The sequence below is a fragment of the Pristiophorus japonicus genome, chromosome 1, assembly GCF_044704955.1.
Source record: "Pristiophorus japonicus isolate sPriJap1 chromosome 1, sPriJap1.hap1, whole genome shotgun sequence".
Taxonomy (NCBI): domain Eukaryota; kingdom Metazoa; phylum Chordata; class Chondrichthyes; family Pristiophoridae; genus Pristiophorus; species Pristiophorus japonicus.
The window spans coordinates 97,287,086-97,304,662 of NC_091977.1; the positions used below are offsets into that span (position 1 = coordinate 97,287,086).

The 17,577-nt window shown below is 42.8% G+C and overlaps 1 protein-coding gene across 1 annotated transcript in view; it reads left to right on the plus strand.

Moving 5' to 3' along the window:
- Window positions 1-17,577, plus strand: part of LOC139264760 (semaphorin-4D-like) — a 232,684-nt gene that overhangs the window by 164,146 nt on the left and 50,961 nt on the right. The window lies entirely within an intron of this gene.

Consider the following 17,577-nt stretch of genomic DNA (forward strand, 5'->3'; position numbering starts at 1 on the left):
TACTAGTATCTGCTTTGAACTTTCTACTTATTCCTTTTTATTTTTATGCTTTTAATTTTAATTTCCCATTACTCTCACTAAGAAAATGTTTTTTTTGGCGGGGGTGGGGAAGGGGTAGATGGGCTTAGTTAAATGTTGGACTTCTACAGGAATATGTCACTTCTATAACTTACAGTTACATTTTTTTTTAAAGTAAGTTTTAAAAAAGCTTTTAGAAATTTGAAATAATTCACCAGGTAGTAGAGCCAAAGATATTAATGGAGTATAGTTGGAGACTGGCTGACCTAGTCGGACTAGTAAAGCTTCAGTGGACCAATTTTTTTTTTCCTCATCCATAACTTTCCTTACATTCTTATTCAAAGTAGAATTATCTTCCTCTCGGACATTGTGCTTATCTGGGTGAGGGATCTTCGTGCTGGGGAATTATACTATTCCTATTTCAGACAGCCAGAGTTAGCATCAAATACTCCTAAATCAGGCATAGCTCATCCACATGCAGAGTTCCCACTTCTCTGCCCTACCAATGTGTTTCAACCCACCCTCAGAAGAGCATGCCTACTGCAGCTGTGAGACATATTTTCCATTTCCTACGCCACTCATGTTGTGGCCTATCTGAGTGAGATTGCTAGTTCGTGCCACATTAGGGAGAGTTTTGTGCTGTCGACCCATGCTCACTAGGAACTGAATTGAGACCTCCCAAACTCCTTTCACATAGAACCCTTACCAGCCAGTTGACAGTGGAGACTTTCATCCCACCAGTTTGGGTTGGAATTGAACCTCAGTGAAAAGCCAGTGACTAACCCCACTGTTTCACCAGACATTTTTGTTTTGAAAATGGCATATTGGGAGCCACTTCTGTATCCCACTACACTACCACCAATTGGCAGAGATAAAAATGTCAGATCAATTTAAAAAAAAAAAGCTGATCCTAATCATGCCAGACAAGAGTATTTTGCTGTATTTCTTTTTTTAATTAGTTCATGGAATAAGGGCGTCGCTGGCAAGGCCAGCATTTATTGCCCATCCCTAATTGCCCTTGAGAAGGTGGTGGTGAGCTGCCTTCTTGAACCGATGCATGTCCATGAGGTGAAGGTAATGCCAGGTGTTACTACTTTGTTGCAATTTGGTGCAACTTGCTCAGCCATTTCAGAGGGCAGTTAAGAGTCAACCACATTGTTGTGGGTCTGGAATCACATCGACCAGACCAGATTAGGACAGCAGATTTCCTTCCCTAAAGGGCATCCGTGAACCAGATGGGGTTTTCAACAATCCGGTAGTTTCATGGTCACCATTACTGATACTAGCTTTTTAATTCCATATTTATTTAACTAACCAGCTGCCGTGGTGAGATTTGAACTCATATCTCCGGATCATTAGTCCAGGCCTCTGGATTATTATAACCACTAAACTACTGTTCCCCACAAATGTTCAAACATGTTCTTAAGTTGTCAATTCATTTCCAAAGACCATCTCAGAATTCACAAGTCTGTAGTTTTCGCTTGGAAATTACCACAATTTCTCTTGCGACTTCTTCCTTCCCATTGCTACTTAAATCTGCTGCTACCTCCAAAACTCAATTTTTCTCTACATTTACATCTCCCATTTGAAGAGAAAGTAATTTAATAATAAACTCAAGTTGTAGTGAAGTTTGTCATCGGGTCAACTCTATTCATAGAATGGACAATGTGTTCAATAAGTGCAGACAGGAACTAGTGGAGTGCCGCAGGGCTCAGTGCTGGGACCCCAGCTCTTTACAATATACATTAACGATTTAGATGAAGGAATTGAGTGTACTATCTCCAAGTTTGCAGATGACACTAAACTGGGTGGCAGTGTGAGCTGTGAGGAGGACGCTAAGAAGCTGCAGGCTGACTTGGACAGGTTAGGTGAGTGGGCAAATGCATGGCAGATGCAGTATAATGTGGATAAATGTGAGCTTATCCATTTTGGGGGCAAAAACACAAAGGCAGAATATTATCTAAATGGCGGCAGATTAGGAAAAGGGGAGGTGCAACGAGACCTGGGTGTCATGGTTTATCAGTCACTGAAGGTTGGCATGCAGGTACAGCAGGCGATAAAGAAGGCAAATGGTATGTTGGCCTTCATAGTTAGGGGATTTGAGTATAGGAGCAGGGGAGGTCTTATTGCAGTTGTACAGGGCCTTGGTGAGTGAGGCCTCATCTGGAATATTGTGTTCAGTTTTGGTCTCCTAATCTGAGGAAGGACGTTCTTGCTATTGAGGGAGTGCAGCGAAGGTTCACCAGACTGATTCCAGGGATGGCTGGACTGACATATGAGGAGAGACTGGATCAACTGGGCCTTTATACACTAGAGTTTAGTAGGATGAGAGGGGATCTCATAGAAACATATAAGATTCTGAAAGGACTGGACAAGTTAGATGCGGGAAGAATGTTCCCGTTGTTGGGGAAGTCCAGAACCAGGGGACACAGTCTTAGGAAAAGGGGTAGGTCATTTAGGACTGAGATGAGGAGAAACTTCTTCACTCAGAGTTGTTAACCTGTGGAATTCCCTGCCGCAGAGAGTTGTTGATGCCAGTTCATTGGATATATTCAACAGGGAGTTGGATATGGCCCTTACGGCTAAAGGGATCAAGGGGTATGGAGAGAAAGCAAGAAAGGGGTACTGAAGGAATGATCAGCCATGATCTTATTGAATGGTGGTGCAGGCCCGAAGGGCCGAATGGCCTACTCCTGCACCTATTTTCTATGTTTCAATAAGAACCCAAATAATTTCCTTTGTAAAAGGCCTTGTTCAGTTTTTTGAAAATGATGATCATCTTTTGTTTGAGAATTAGGAGCTGTGTTCCAATGGCAAAGGTTGCAAGAACTTCTGTGATGATTAAATGCTACACCCTGCTCTGCGATTAAGAGTGCAGGTATCATGGTCATGCAGTAAAAATTATTTTGACTTAATTGAGCCTGCTTTAGCTAAATAGATCTAAGTACCATTGTTATCCTTTCAGCATTTCCAAAGAGCAGAATATTTTAAAGTTTTAAAATGTTTTTAATAAAGTTACTCATTATCGTAACACTTTGCTGATAGTAAACTAGCAGTATTGTTCCCAACTCTTTGTATCAGTATTTTAATTTGAAATCTGGTAAAAATGGAAGCGATTTCATCATTGTACAGTCATCACAGTCATGTTGGGATGTGGCCCCTGATGAGGCACCCTATCTGTCACACACACTCAGTTTGGTGTTCCTGGCAATTTTGGGATGGAGCTCAGTGCTTCCAAACTTCATATTAGCACTAAAGCAGTTTTATGTTTTTTTTTAAAACCTGAATTTGTCCTGGGTGACTTGCTAGACCAGTGGGGTTTTATTGCTTTTTAATTATGAGGTACTACTCTATATTGGAGCCATGATCCAGCTTTCCTTATGATTTTTTTTGCAACAAACAAGTGGTGCTCAGTCAAGAAAAGAGTGGAAATAAATATAAAATAGTTTGATTAAACTGTGCAGTGTACAGGAAAATAATTTTGTTTATAACTTAGCTTTCACTCCATAATCACTTAATTTTGATTCCCCCTTCTTTATTTGGATTTTGCCTTTTGTCACTGTTTTGTTAAGAAATTAATTCCTGCTGACAGCATTACCTTGCTTGCTGTTAGTGTCTCCCTAAGTTTTCTGTTACTAGCTGGTTGTCTTGCAACTCCAGTAATTTCTGGTGACGTTCATATTGGTGACCTCACTGGATTGGTGCAGACCTATCTCTTGTTCATGTCAAACTGCTGAAAGGGCTGCCTGCAGCTCCACATGTTCACTGACACTTCAGATTCACAGAGGCACCCATGTTGTTGTTGGCAGAGTAGTATTTTCTGGCCTAAAATACCAAATATGGAGCTATCATTCAGATAACTCCAGATAGTTCCATCTGTGTGTCTGGCACTACCTGTAAGTTAAATACACCATAGTGGCTTATTATTTTTCTACTCTGTGTAAAATCAATTGCATATTATTCCTGTGCTTGTTACAGCAACACATTTTTCAGACTAGAAATGCCATTCAACTCTGGCTGTAAATGTGGCTGCTAAGTGTTAAAAATTCAGAAGTAGTTTACAGGGGAAGGAAACAGCAGTACAAAACGTTGTAGATTGCAGGGTTCACTGCTTTCAAGATCATGTTTGTACCTTTTCCAGCAACCCAGCTAAATGTCAGAATTTCTACACGCCTAAAACCATTGCTTCCTTTTTAACCATATTATTTATTTTGTACATGTTTCATTTGCAACATTTCCAAAATAACAAAAGCATTCCATTTTACTTTGGAATGTTTATCCACTAATGTTTTAGTATTTACTTTTCAAATTTATCTTGCTTTAGTTTTCAATTTTTCTTGTTTCCTGCCATCTGATAGTGACTGATCTGTATCTGGTGCTAAAGTTGCCCAACCTTCGAATTCTCCACCATCTTAGGCTCATGGTTTAATATCATACTCAAGTATAACCTCTTTTTGTTTATTTCAATTTAAACTTGCTACATCAAGAATCCTTTTTCCTCTGTTTGCTCAAAATATCCTTGCAAATGTGTGAGCCAGTGACCTGAGATCTAGGAATTCTAAATGATGAAATTTTAATGAGGAAAGTGGCTGAAACATATATGTAAGATCAGCACGCAAAATCGTGTTGAGCTTAATAAGAGAGGCTTGTGCCCTGTGGCAGAGGGAATTCTTGGCAAGCACACTGATATTTACAATAGCAGTATGTTAGAGGGGTTGTTGAGTTCATCTGAACTGATGATAGAGATGTTTGGTTTCATATGGAAAAAAATTCTAAGCCACTGCTTCAGGACATTAAATGATCAAGCGAAGCTCCAAATACACACCTCTACTTTCTTGAGCTGTTGCGCTAAAATAGTGCAGTCTACCTCTCTACATTCAAGTTATCCATGAATTCAATTTTATTTTTGCAACAGTGACTGAATAGACTAATACATGCTTATAAAAAAAAAAAACTGCATTTTTAAAAAATCAGCTTGAATTGAATAGAGTACAATTTTGCAAGTCTAGTTTGCAACAGCTTTGCCAATCTTTGATTCATTTGTCAGCCCGTGGCTCAGTGGGTAGCACTCTCGCTTCTGAGTCAGGAAATTGTGGGTTCATGTCCCAAAACTCGGCTGACACTCCAATGCAGTGCTGAGGGAGCACTGTTGGAGGTGTCATCTTTTGGATGAGACGTTAAACCGAGGCCACATCTGCTCTCTCAAGTAAAAGATCCCATGGCACTATTTCAAAGAAGAGCAGGGTAGTTACCCCGGTGTCCTGGCCAATATGTTTATCCCTCAATCAACATAACAAAAATCAGATTATCTGGTCATTATCACATTGCTGATGGTGGGAGCTTGCTTGTACGCAAATTGGCTGCCGCGTTTCCTACATTACAACAGTGACTACACTCCAAAAGTACTTCATTGACTGTAAAGCGCTTTGAAGCGTCCAGTGGTTGCGAAAGGCGCTATATATAAATGTGAGTCTTTTTATCTGAGCTTTTTTAATGACGTAATTTTCAATGAAGCCAGTCTTTCTGCTGGATGAAAATATCTTAACCGGGGACTTTGTGCATTGGAAGCCTTTGAACCCCTTTTTTAAAGTAATTAGTAATGTTTACTTTTCTGTTAAGTGAGTGGTGTATAATTTGGATAATTACACCCAATGAACTGAAGTTCTCAGTCTGCGTCAATTCAGTGACTTTCTGACTTATCTTTAACTTTAACGCATGCTTTAAAGTCTTCCTTTTAATAACTAATAGGTTTGTATTCCGATAGCTGGTTGTAGATCTGAGAGCTCCAATACAATTTTGTGATCATAGATTACTGATTAACTTGTCTGAGCTTTATATCTTTCTCTCAGTGAATTCCAGTTTTTCTCTTGGATAGCATTCAGGATCAGGGAAATAATCTAACAACACAGCATTTTGGTTGTTAACTTAAGAGTTTAATGTTGAGACTGATTTCCAGCTTGGGACCAAGTGGCATGATGAGAGCTCTCCTTGCACTAGGAAAATACATGAAGGCTATCTCAGTCAGCTGAGAGATTTCAAAAAGCCTTTGACATTCGTAGAGACAGGGCCAAGTGTCAAGAGTTGAGGGAAGGGAGGGGAGGTGGGGTGAGGACAAGAGATAACTTCGTGGCAGCTTTTGAGTGTGATGATCATTCATAGAAACATAGAAATCTACAGCGCAGAAGGAAGCCATTTCAGCCCATCGTGTCCGCGCCGGCCGACAAAGCCGTATAGCCCTCGGTCAGCAGCCCTGAAGGTTACATATAAACTAATGAACGATGGCGAAAAGGTAAAGAGCACCCAGCCCAACCACAACTGCGACAACCCTTACACTGAAGCATTCTACACTCCACCCCAACCGGAGCCATGTGATCTCCTGGGAGAGGTAAAAACCCAGGCCTATTGGGGAAAAAAAATCTGTGCAAATTCCTCTCCGACCTATCCAGGCGATCGAAACTAGTCCAGGAGATCACCCTGAACGTATTCGATTCCCTGCAGTACTTATCATCATACCTGCACCAGACAACAAGAGGTATCTAGTCTAATCCCAATTACCAGCTCTAGGTCCATAACCCTGCAGGTTACGGCACATCAAGTGCCCATCCAACCACCTTTTAAATGTGGTGAGGGTTTCTGCATCCACCTTCCTTCCAGGCAGTGAATTCCAGACCCCCATAATCCTCTGCGTGAAGAAGCTTCTCCTTAAATCCCCTCTAATCCTTCCACAACCACCTTAAAACTATGCTTCCTCATAATTGACCCCTCCACCAATGGAAGTAGGCCCTTGCTATCCACTATATCCAGGCCCCTCAAAATGTTGTACACCTCAATGAGGTCTCTTCTCAACCTCCTCTGTTCAAATGAGAACAAACCCAGCCTATCCAATCTGTCCTTATAACTAAGATTCTCCATTCCAGGCAGCATCCTAGTAAATCTCCTCTGCACCCTCTCTGGTGCAATCACGTCCTTCCTATAATACGGCGACCAAAACTACATGCAGTACTCCAGCTGTGGCCTAACCAAAGTATTATACAATTTAAGCACAACCTCCCCGCTCTTGTATTCTATACCTCGGCCAATAAAGGCAAGCATTCCGTATGCCTTCTTAACCACTTTATCTACCTGGCCTGCTACTTTCAGGGATCTGTGGACAAGCACTCCAAGATCCCTTTGTTCATCTACACTATTAAATGGCCTACCGCTTAATGTGTATAGCCTTTCCTTATTAGCCCTCCCAAAGTGTATTACTTCACACTTCTCAGAATTAAATTCCATTTGCCACTGCTCTGCCCACCTGACCAGTAGATTGATATCCTCCTGCAGTCCACGACTTTCCTCTTCATTATCAACCACATAGCCGATTTTACTATCATCTGCAAATTTCTTAATCATACTCCCTATATTCAAATCTAACTCATTGATATATACCACAAAAAGCAAGGGACCCAGTACTGAGCCCTGCGGAACCCCACTGGAAACATCCTTCCAGTCGCAAAAACATCCATCAACCATTACCCTTTGCTTCCTACCTCTAAGCCAATTTTGGATTCAACCAGCTACTTTGCCCTGGATCCCATGGGCTTTAACCTTCGTGACCAGTTTATCTTGTGGGATCTTATCAAAAGCTTTACTAAAGTCCATATGTACTACATCGTACGCACTAGCCTCATCAATCCTCTTGGGTACTTCCTCAAAAAATTCAATCAAACACAATCTTCCCTTAACAAATCCATGCTGACTGTCCCTGATTAATCCTCGTCTTTCCAAATGTAGATTTATCCTGTCTTTCAGGATTTTTTCCAATAATTTTCCCACCATAGAGGTTAGGCTGACAGGCCTGTAATTACTCAGCCTATCCCTTTCTCCCTTCTTAAACAAGGGTACTACATTAGCAGTCCTCCAGTCCTCCGGCACCATGCCCAGATCCAAAGAGGACTGAAAAATGATTCATTAAACATGTCGAGGAATACTTTTGAGTTCAGCAGCTTGTTCCTTTTGTATGTTACAAGCAATTGGCTTGTATAATGTCTTTAAAGATTCTTTAAGGACTGTTGTAGAAAAAAAATTATTAAAATTAAATGCTGTTAAAAAGAGATGCATCTGCCTGAATAAGCAGCAAAACCACCTTTGATTTTGGCAGCAATATTTGTTGGTACTGAAGTTTTGTCTGATTGTCCTTTACCATGTTCGGTCATGTCTAGCTGATCCTCTTGTTTCTCTACCCCTCTGTTTTGCACTGTTTCTCTTTGTGTCACTTCCCATCCCCCAAAGCAGAATCCTAGCCATGAAATATTAAATAACAAACATTTCACTTCCAGTTGATTCATTGCATATGAAGTGAATATACACTTTTCTGAGCGAAGTGATGAGGTACTATATAAATTAAAGTGTTTCTATTTTTCATTCTTTAAATAGCATTGGGTTTACAGTTGTCTTCCGTAGTTCAGTTCACAGAAGAGCGCAATCATCTGAGGTGGCTTCCTGCGTTCACTTCTCCTTTGATAAACCAGAATAAACCAACTCCTTTATTCTGACAGCCAAATTGCGTGTACACTTTCTCATGGATGTATGATTCAAGCAATTTTTCCCCTTCATTCAAATCTATTGTTACTCCCCTTAATTTATAACTTGCCACTCCCCTCTTCCCACCAGGGAGTAAAGGGTTATGGAGACCGGGCAGGGAAGTGGAGCTGAGTCCATGATCAGATCAGCCATGATCTTATTAAATGGCGGAGCAAGCTCCAGGGGCTGTATGGCCTACTGCTGCTCCTATTTCTTATGTTCTTCCTTTCAATGTTCTTGAATGGATCATCACCTCTCAATTATGTGACCACCACTCCGTGTTTCAATCCTTTTGGTCTGGATTTCACTCAGCAAACAGCACAAAACCATCTTGGCTAGTCATAAAAGGCATCCTGTGTAATAGCTACTGTGGTGCCTTATGCCTCTTTGACTTCCTCATGGTCTTCATCATAGTTCACCATTCCATCCTTTGCTATTGCCTCTCATTGATGATACACCTCCATTACACTGCCCTTTCATGGTTCCATTCCAATACATTTCTATGTTGCCAGCACATCCCTTGCAATGGCCATTCCCCTTGTAGCTTTTGCACCAGCATAGTTTCACAGGGCCCAAGTTTCGGGCCGCGCCTAGAACGGCGCAGCCCCGACCTGGACGCCCGTTTTTCGTGCCACAAAGTGCGCCTAAAAAATACTTACCTATTCTCCGGCTCCCTGCAGGTCCTCCGGAGCTGGGCGCGGCGCAGCACGAGCTGTGGGGGGCGGAGCTAGGTCCCTGCGCTGAAAACAGTGCCGGGACCTCTGCACATGCGCGCTACTGTGGGCGCGTATGTGCAGTAGCTCCAGGCGCCCAAAACTCTGTGGGAGGGGCCCGAAGCACGCAGCCCCTAGCCCTGGCCGAATGGCCTCACTGGGGCTGCGTGGGTAAGGCTGCCTCCCACGCCCAGCTCCTGCTTCCTCCTGACCCGACCCGACTCGACTCCTGCTCCCTCACCTCCCCCCCCCCCCCCCACCGCCCCCGGACAGGACCCGACCCCCGCTCCCGCGCCCCCGGACCAAACCCGACCCGACATGACCTGCGCTCCCTCCCCTCCCCCCCCCACCCGACCCGACCCGCGCTCCGGACCCAACCAGATCCGCGCTCCCCCCGACCCGACCCGCGCTCCCTCCCCACACCTCCCCCCACCCCGGACCCGACCCGACGCCACCTACCTGTAAATCTGATCCCCAGGACGGGCCCCTCCCGAAGTCTTGGGCCCGGCCCATTCAGCCTCCCTCTCCATTCTCTCTCTACCTCCCTCCCTTCTCCCTTCTCCCCCCCCCCCCCCCGCTCCCTTCTCCCCCCCGCTCCCTTCTCCCCCCCGCTCCCTTCTCCCCCCCCGCTCCCTTCTCCCCCCCCGCTCCCTTCTCCCTCCCCCCCCCCTCTCCTTTCTCTCCCTCTCTTCTCTCCCTCCCTCACTCCCTTCTCTCTCTCCCTCACTCCCTTCTCTCTCTCCCTCACTCCCTTCTCTCTCTCCCTCACTCCCTTCTCTCTCTCCCTCACTCCCTTCTCTCTCTCCCTCACTCCCTTCTCTCTCTCCCTCACTCCCTTCCCTCCCTCCCTTCCCTCCCTCCCTTTCCTCTCTCCCTTTCCTCTCTCCCTCCCTCCCTTTCCTCTCTCGCTCCCTTACTTCTCTCTTTCCCTCCCCCCCCCCCCAACTCCTCCTACGCCCCTCCCCACTCCTCCTACCCCCCTCCCCACTCCTCCTCCCCCCTCCCCTCTCCTCCCCTTCCACCCTCCTCTCCTCCCTCCCTCCTCTCCCCTGCCCTCCTCCCCCTCCCCTCGCTGTCAGAAACACAGACACTGACAGACAGAGAGTGAGAGAGACACACACAGACAGACAGAGAGATAGAGACACTGACAGAGACACACTGGGGAGGGGGGGGAGAATTTTTTTTGATTGATTTATTGGTTGATTTATTGATGTATTTATCATTTATTATTGATGATGGCTCTTTATTTGTAAAACTGAAGTGTTAAACTTGGCCCCATAGAATCATAGAATAGTTACAGCACAGAAGGCGGCCATTCGGCCCGTCGAGCTTGTGCCAGCTCTCTGCAAGAGCACTTCAGCTAGTCCCACTCCCCAGCCCTTTCCCCTTAGCCCTGCCATTTTTTTTCCTCCAGGTACTTATCCAATTCCCTTTTGAAAAATAAGATTGAGTCTACCTCCACCATCCTTTCAGGCAGTGCATTTCAGATCCTAACCACTTGTGTAAAAAAAAAAAAAAAAGTTTTTCCTCATCGCTTTTGGTTCTTTTGCCAATCACCTTAAATCTGTATCTTCTGGTTCTCGACCCTTCTGCCAATGGGAACAGTTTCTCTCTATCGAATCCGTCTAGACCCCTCATGATTTTGAACACCTCTATCAAATCTCCTCTCAACCTTCTCTGCTCCAAGGAGAACAACCCCAATTTCTCCAATCTATCCACGTAACTGAAGTCCCTCATTCCTGGAATCATTCTCGTAAATTTTTTCTGTACCCTCTCTAAGACCTTCACATCCTTCCTAAAGTGTGGTGCCCAGAGCTGGACACGCTACTTCAGTTGAGGCCGAACCAGTATTTTATAGAGGTTCATCATAATTTCCTTGCTTTTTTGTACTCCATGCCTTTATTTATGAAGCCCAGTATCCCACATGCTATTTTAACTGCTTTCTTAACCTGCCCTGCCACCTTCAATGATTTGTGCACATATACCCCTAGGTCTCCCTGCTCCTGCACCCACTTTAATATTGTACCCTTTAGTTTATATTGCCTCTACACATTCTTCCTACCAAAATGTATCACTTCGCACTTTTCTGCATTAAATTTAATTTGCCACATGTCCATCCATTTCACCAGCCTGTCTATGTCTTCTTGAAGTCTATCACTATCCTCACTGTTCACTATACTTCCAATTTTTGTATCCTCTGCAAATGTTGAAACTGCACTCTGTACATCTAAGTCCAAGTCATTAATATGTATCAAGAAAAGCAGCGGTCCTAGTACCAATCCCTGGGGCGCACCACTGTATACCTTCCTCCAGTCCGATAAACAACCTTGCACCACCACTCCCTGCTTCCTGTCACTTAGCCAATTCCGTATCCATGCTGCCACTGTCCCTTTTATTCCATGGGCTTCAACTTTGCTGGCAAGCCTATTATGTGGCATTTTATCAAACACCTTTTGGAAATCCATATACACCACGACAAACACATTGCCCTCATCAACCCTCTCTGTTACCTCATCAAAAAACTTGATCAAGTTAGTTAAGCACAATTTGCCTTTTACAAATCCATAATGAATCCATATTTGTGTCCAGATAATTAATTTTGTTCCAAGGTTTCAACCCTCACAGCTTGAAATTCCTTATTCCTTAAACATTTTATCCGTAAGCTTTGAGGTCAGCTTTTCTATGTGTACCAATGACAGCAGCTTTAATTTGCTGACATTCTCAACTCCATAACTACTGCTTTACTCTCTTAACTGACTAGATGCCATTTGCAGATGGGAAACCTACAAACATACAAATGACGGATAGTTAAAGACTCTCTCCGCACAATTGTGGTAACTTGTGTATCACACTATATACTGGCACCAGTACTGGGACAGGAGGTGCTGTACTGATGGGACGGGCTCTACCTGAACCAAGATGGGACCCGTTTCCTAGCGGAAAAGGTGGCAACAAAGGCTTTAAACCAGTAAGACAGAGGGAGGGATCTACATGAAATGAAACCAGCCTAAATATAAACAACACAGGAAAGGAGAGCATAAGAAAGAATAAAATAAGGGCCAGGGAATAAATATAGTTATAGAACAGGAGTGTAAAAAGATGGTTAACAATAAAGTGAGAGGAACTGCTATTAAAAATGATTTAAACTGTTTGTACACCAATGCACATAGTGTTCGTAATACTGGAGGCAATCGTGCATTGTGAGGAACCAGACATATTAGGGATTACTGAGACATGGCTAAAGAAAAATCGGGACTGGGAATTAAATCTTGCAGGATATAATATATTTAGAAAATATAGAGAGAGAAAAAGGGGAGGTGGAGTAGCTGTATTTATTAGGGATAACATAATGGCAGTGACTCAGCTATCATCAAGACAAAAATAGAATCCATGTGGATAGAGATAAAAGATAATAAATGATCAATCACACTAATAGGTGTAGTCTACAGACCACCTAATAGTGGAAGGGTGGTGGAGGAAGAAATATGCAAACAAATTAGGGAAATGAATAAAAAAACATAGAATAATAATCATGCGGGATTTCCAAAACCCCTATATTAATTGGCCAGAAGAGGTAAATCAAGTGGATAACAGAATGGAGTTCCTACAATGTGTACAGGACTTCTTTCCAACACAATATGCAAGAAGCCCAACTAGGCAGGATTCACTATTGGATCTAGTAATGGGGAATGAACCTAAGCAGAAAAAAGAAGTAAAAGTAAGGGAAAATCTAGGCAATAGTGACCATCATATTTAAGATAATAATTGAGAAGGGCGTAAGTATGACAAAGACCAGGGTAATAGATTGTAGAAATGCTGATTTTGCAGGGTTGAAAATAAAACTTGGGGAAAATAAAATGGACAACAATATTGGCAAACGATGTAGAACAGCAGTGGGAAATATTTAAAACAGAGTCCAGCATAAATATACTCTGCTAAAAAAAACAAGAACAAGCTAAGCACTAATCAGACACCATGGATGAATAAAGACATAAGGGAAAAATTGAGGTTAAGGAAAGAGGCATGCAATAAGTAAATGGACAGCAGGGGAGAGCATGACAAGAGTACAAAGAGTTTAGGAGAGAGAAAAAACAATTAGAAAGGTAAAAAGGAACTATGAAATTAAATTATCAAGGAATATAAAACAAAATAGTAAAATATTTTACAAGCACATAAATAAAAAAGGGAAAGTCAGGATGGGAAGGGAGCCACCAAGGGATGGACAGGATAATATCATGGGCACCGATAGAGAGATGGCAGAGGTATTACATAATTATTTTGCTTCAGTATTTACCAGGGAGACAGAACAGGTGGACATGACATTGGATGATGAGGTTAGAAATGAGATAACTGCATTTAAAATTAAAAGAGGAGAATTATTAAATAAAGTAATCAAACTCCGAGGATAAAACCCCTGGTCCGGATGAATTACATTCAAGTATTTTAAAATAATCTAGCGAAGAAATAGCAGAGGCATTACTGCATATATTCAATAATTCGTTAGAACAAGTATAATGCCAGAGGACTGGCGGATCGATAACTTAATACCTATATTTAAGAAGGGAGATATAACATGTCCAGGGAACTATAGACCAGTTGAATCCAATAGTGCGCATCCTCAGTGTTCCACTTGAATCCTGAACTAAGCTTCAAACTCCATGTTAAGTCCAAAACCAAGATTACCACCTTCCCCCTTTGGAACAACACCCTCCTTAATCACTTACAGGTTCAATATTTTGAATGTGATGCCAACCACCTCCCAAGCTGGCTTCCTGATTCCATCCTGCTCAACCTCTCATTCTTCGATATCTTTGCCACTCTTGTCCTATCTATTCATCCATTGCCCAGTCCTTGGTGATTTCAAAATTTACATCCTCATTTATGAAACCCTTCTTGGTCTTGCTCCACCCTTCCTGTAATCTCCTCCAACCCTCTGTCCCAGCTTGTACCCTCCACCCTTCCTGTAATCTCCTCCAACCCTCTGTCCCAGCTTGTACCCTCCACCCTTCCTGTAATCTCCTCCAACCCTCTGTCCCAGCTTGTACCCTCCACCCTTCCTGTAATCTCCTCCAACCCTCTGTCCCAGCTTGTACCCTCCACTCTTCTGAGTCTGGTTCCCTCCCTCCCTCCACTTCATCAGAGCCTTCTGTGATCACGGCCCTGCACTCTGGAATTTTCTTCATAAGATCCTCTGCCATGCGACATTCTTCCCCACCTTCAGAAGACCCCTCAAGTCTTTTCAACCATACCTTTGATTACCTCCCTTAGCCTTTTCTCAGTTCCTGCTTGGTGGCAAAACCAGCCTTGGGATGTTTCATAAGAACATAAGAAATAGGAGCAGGAGTTGGCTGCATGGCCCCTTGAGCCTGCTCCGCCATTCAATAAGATCATGGATGATCATCAACCTCAACTCCAATTTCCCGCCCAATCTCCATATCCCTTTATTCCCCTAGACTCCAAAAATCTATCTCAGCCTCAAATATATTCAGAGACTCAGCATCCACAGCCCTCTGAGGCAGAGAATTCCAAAGATTCACAACCATCCGAGTGAAGAAATTCCTCCTCATCTCTGTCTTAAATGACCTACCCCTTATCCTGAAACTATGCCCCCAACTTCTAGACATTCCAGCCAGGGGAAACAACCTCTCAGCATCTACCCTGTCAATCCCCTTCAGAATCTTATATGTTTCAATTGATCACCTCTCATTCTTCTAAACTCCAGAGAGTTTAGGCCCATTCTACACAATTTCTCATCTTAAGGCAGTCCTCTCATCCCAGGAATCAATTTAGTGAATCTTCAGTGCATCGCCTCCAAGGCAAGTATATCCTTCCTTAGATAAGGTTTCGCTACAGGGGCTGTAAAGGTGCAATTTGTTGCGTTAGGTTAAGGCAACCGGTTTCAACAGTAAATATGGGAAAAGCTATGATCCAAACTACTGAAGAGCCCAAGGTAAAATTGTTTTGTGTAATGATCTAAGTGAAAGAATTGCTTCCATGTACCATCTTTTCTGACCTCCCAAAGCGCTTTACAGCCAATGAAGTACTTTTTTGAAGTGTAGTCACTGTTCTAATGTCCGAAACGCTGCAGCTAATTTGCACACAGCAAGCTCCCTCAAACAGCAATAAGCTAATAACCAGATAATCTGTTTTAGATGTTGGCATGGATCTTGATTTAGTAATAAATAAAAGATCCTTTTAGTTTGAAATGTAAGAATACCTGAGAAGGGCAAAACCATGCTCTTCAGCATTGTGCAGTTTAGAGTTTATGATCATGGTGCTGTTTGAGGTAAAACTATATATTGCTTTAAAAGTTATTTTTAAATTTAAGAATGCACACCGCTTTAAAACAATCTTTGATATTGTGGAGTAATGGGCTAATCCTTGGACAGTTATATCATACTGAGCCTGGACTATCAGTTTAGCTTGAACTTTCTCCTTGCCCTCCCCTTTGACCTGGAGACATTCTGCATAAAGCCAGTGTGTGTTTCTGTGAACGTGTCTGTAAGCGCTGCTAGGCAACAAATTGAGAGAAACCATTTACATTGTTAAAAGAAACACAGCTGTGGCCGAAAGAGCACGTACAAAACACCGTATTTCAATCAGATGAGAACAAAAAGCAAAAATCTGTGCCTGGTACAGGATTCTTTTCGTTTAGGAGAGGATTTTTTTTTAAAGTCACAATCCAATCAAGGCACTGCTCTCCTGTTGTCCTGATCAAAGTTGGACATCCTTTAAAAAAATAATTGATTAAATTGGTAATTTTGAAAGTAAAGTGTCAGCAGTTCCTAGTTGGAGACAATTTGAATAGATTTTCTTTTCTCCTGTTCATTTAGACAGAAGTTGATGGTGCAGCCAGGTCTTTATTTCGTTATAACTGCCTTTTTTCTCCCATAAAACTTGAGGTGCACAACTGTTCAGTATCACCACAGACTGGTATTGAATTTTAAGATTTGCTTGTCTTTTTTGGGATAATCCAGTAAATATTGATGCTCCCTCATAGCCTTGGTGCTGTCCTCGTGGAAAATGCTGCTTAAATAACCCCTTCAAACCCCCACTCCAGCTTTTATATTTTGGGATATTTCCTGAAGCAGCCTTGTAATATAAGTGATCACCTCCCTCTTGAGATGGTGCTTTCTGCCTCCAGAGTTGATCTTGTTCCCTGTCAGTGCAGATGTAAACGCTTACCAGTGGTGCCACTTGTTGGAACATGGGGGCTGAATTCACGGCCCCGATGGGAGCTTACGAGCACATGCACCCACAGGATTTAGGTATGCACTGCACACGCGCTGAAACCCAGAACTTGCGATATGTCAAGGATCCTCTTGACAGTTCATACAACTCTGAAAGAAAAGATCATTCGTGGCCAAAGAGTTGGGCTATTTACCCACGAATGACCTTGAAGTTCTTAACAGCTGGTAAAAGCAGGCATAAGGCCTGTTTTTATCAGCATAAGAGTTTAAAAATATATATAATTTTATTGCTCATTTATATATTAGAAACCCTGTCCAATAAGGTAAGTTTATTTTTAGCCCTGTTAAAACATATTTTAAAAAATTGAAAAAATTAAATTTTTGTTTAAAATATTTGTTTAAATGGCATTTTAATTAATTTTAAACATGTAATTTAAAAATATATATATTTCATGTTTGTGTCTTTTTTTAATGATTCCCATTCATATTTACGGTGATTCTATACAAGCGGGTACCCCATAAGAATGGGGATTCCCTTCTTTTATTGGTTGGGCAAGCCAACGTGATCCCAGGAGCGCTTGCGAACCGCATGCGCCCCTGGGATACATGGGCCTCTGCCCGTGGGTATCCGGAGAGGTCCAGGAGTGCGAATCTCTGTACCTCCCGGACCACCAGTAAATTCATAGATTTTTTGCAGTTCGGAGTCATTCGTCTGCAGGAAGCCTCTGACCGCAATTTCTACCAATGTTCTGGTCACCAGTAAGCTGGGAGGTCAGCTTATCCATGCAGGCCAGCAAATGGCGCTCCACATTGCTGACCTGAATGGACCATTCTCCCAATATCTGGGAAGATCTGTGGCCAGAATGGCAGAGTTGTGAATTCTGGGACTGTGTTCACTGAATTCATCCTTCACTGTAAAAGGGTGAATTTGGAACACAGCAAACCGAATCATAATAACTACCACTAAATGTAACCTGACCTGGGTCACAACGCAACTCGCTACAGCATGTACCTGACTTGTTTTAGTTGGCATCTTGTGTCTATGTTCCACACAGGAGACATGGTCCTGCAGCTGCTGTACTGTCCAAGGCAAC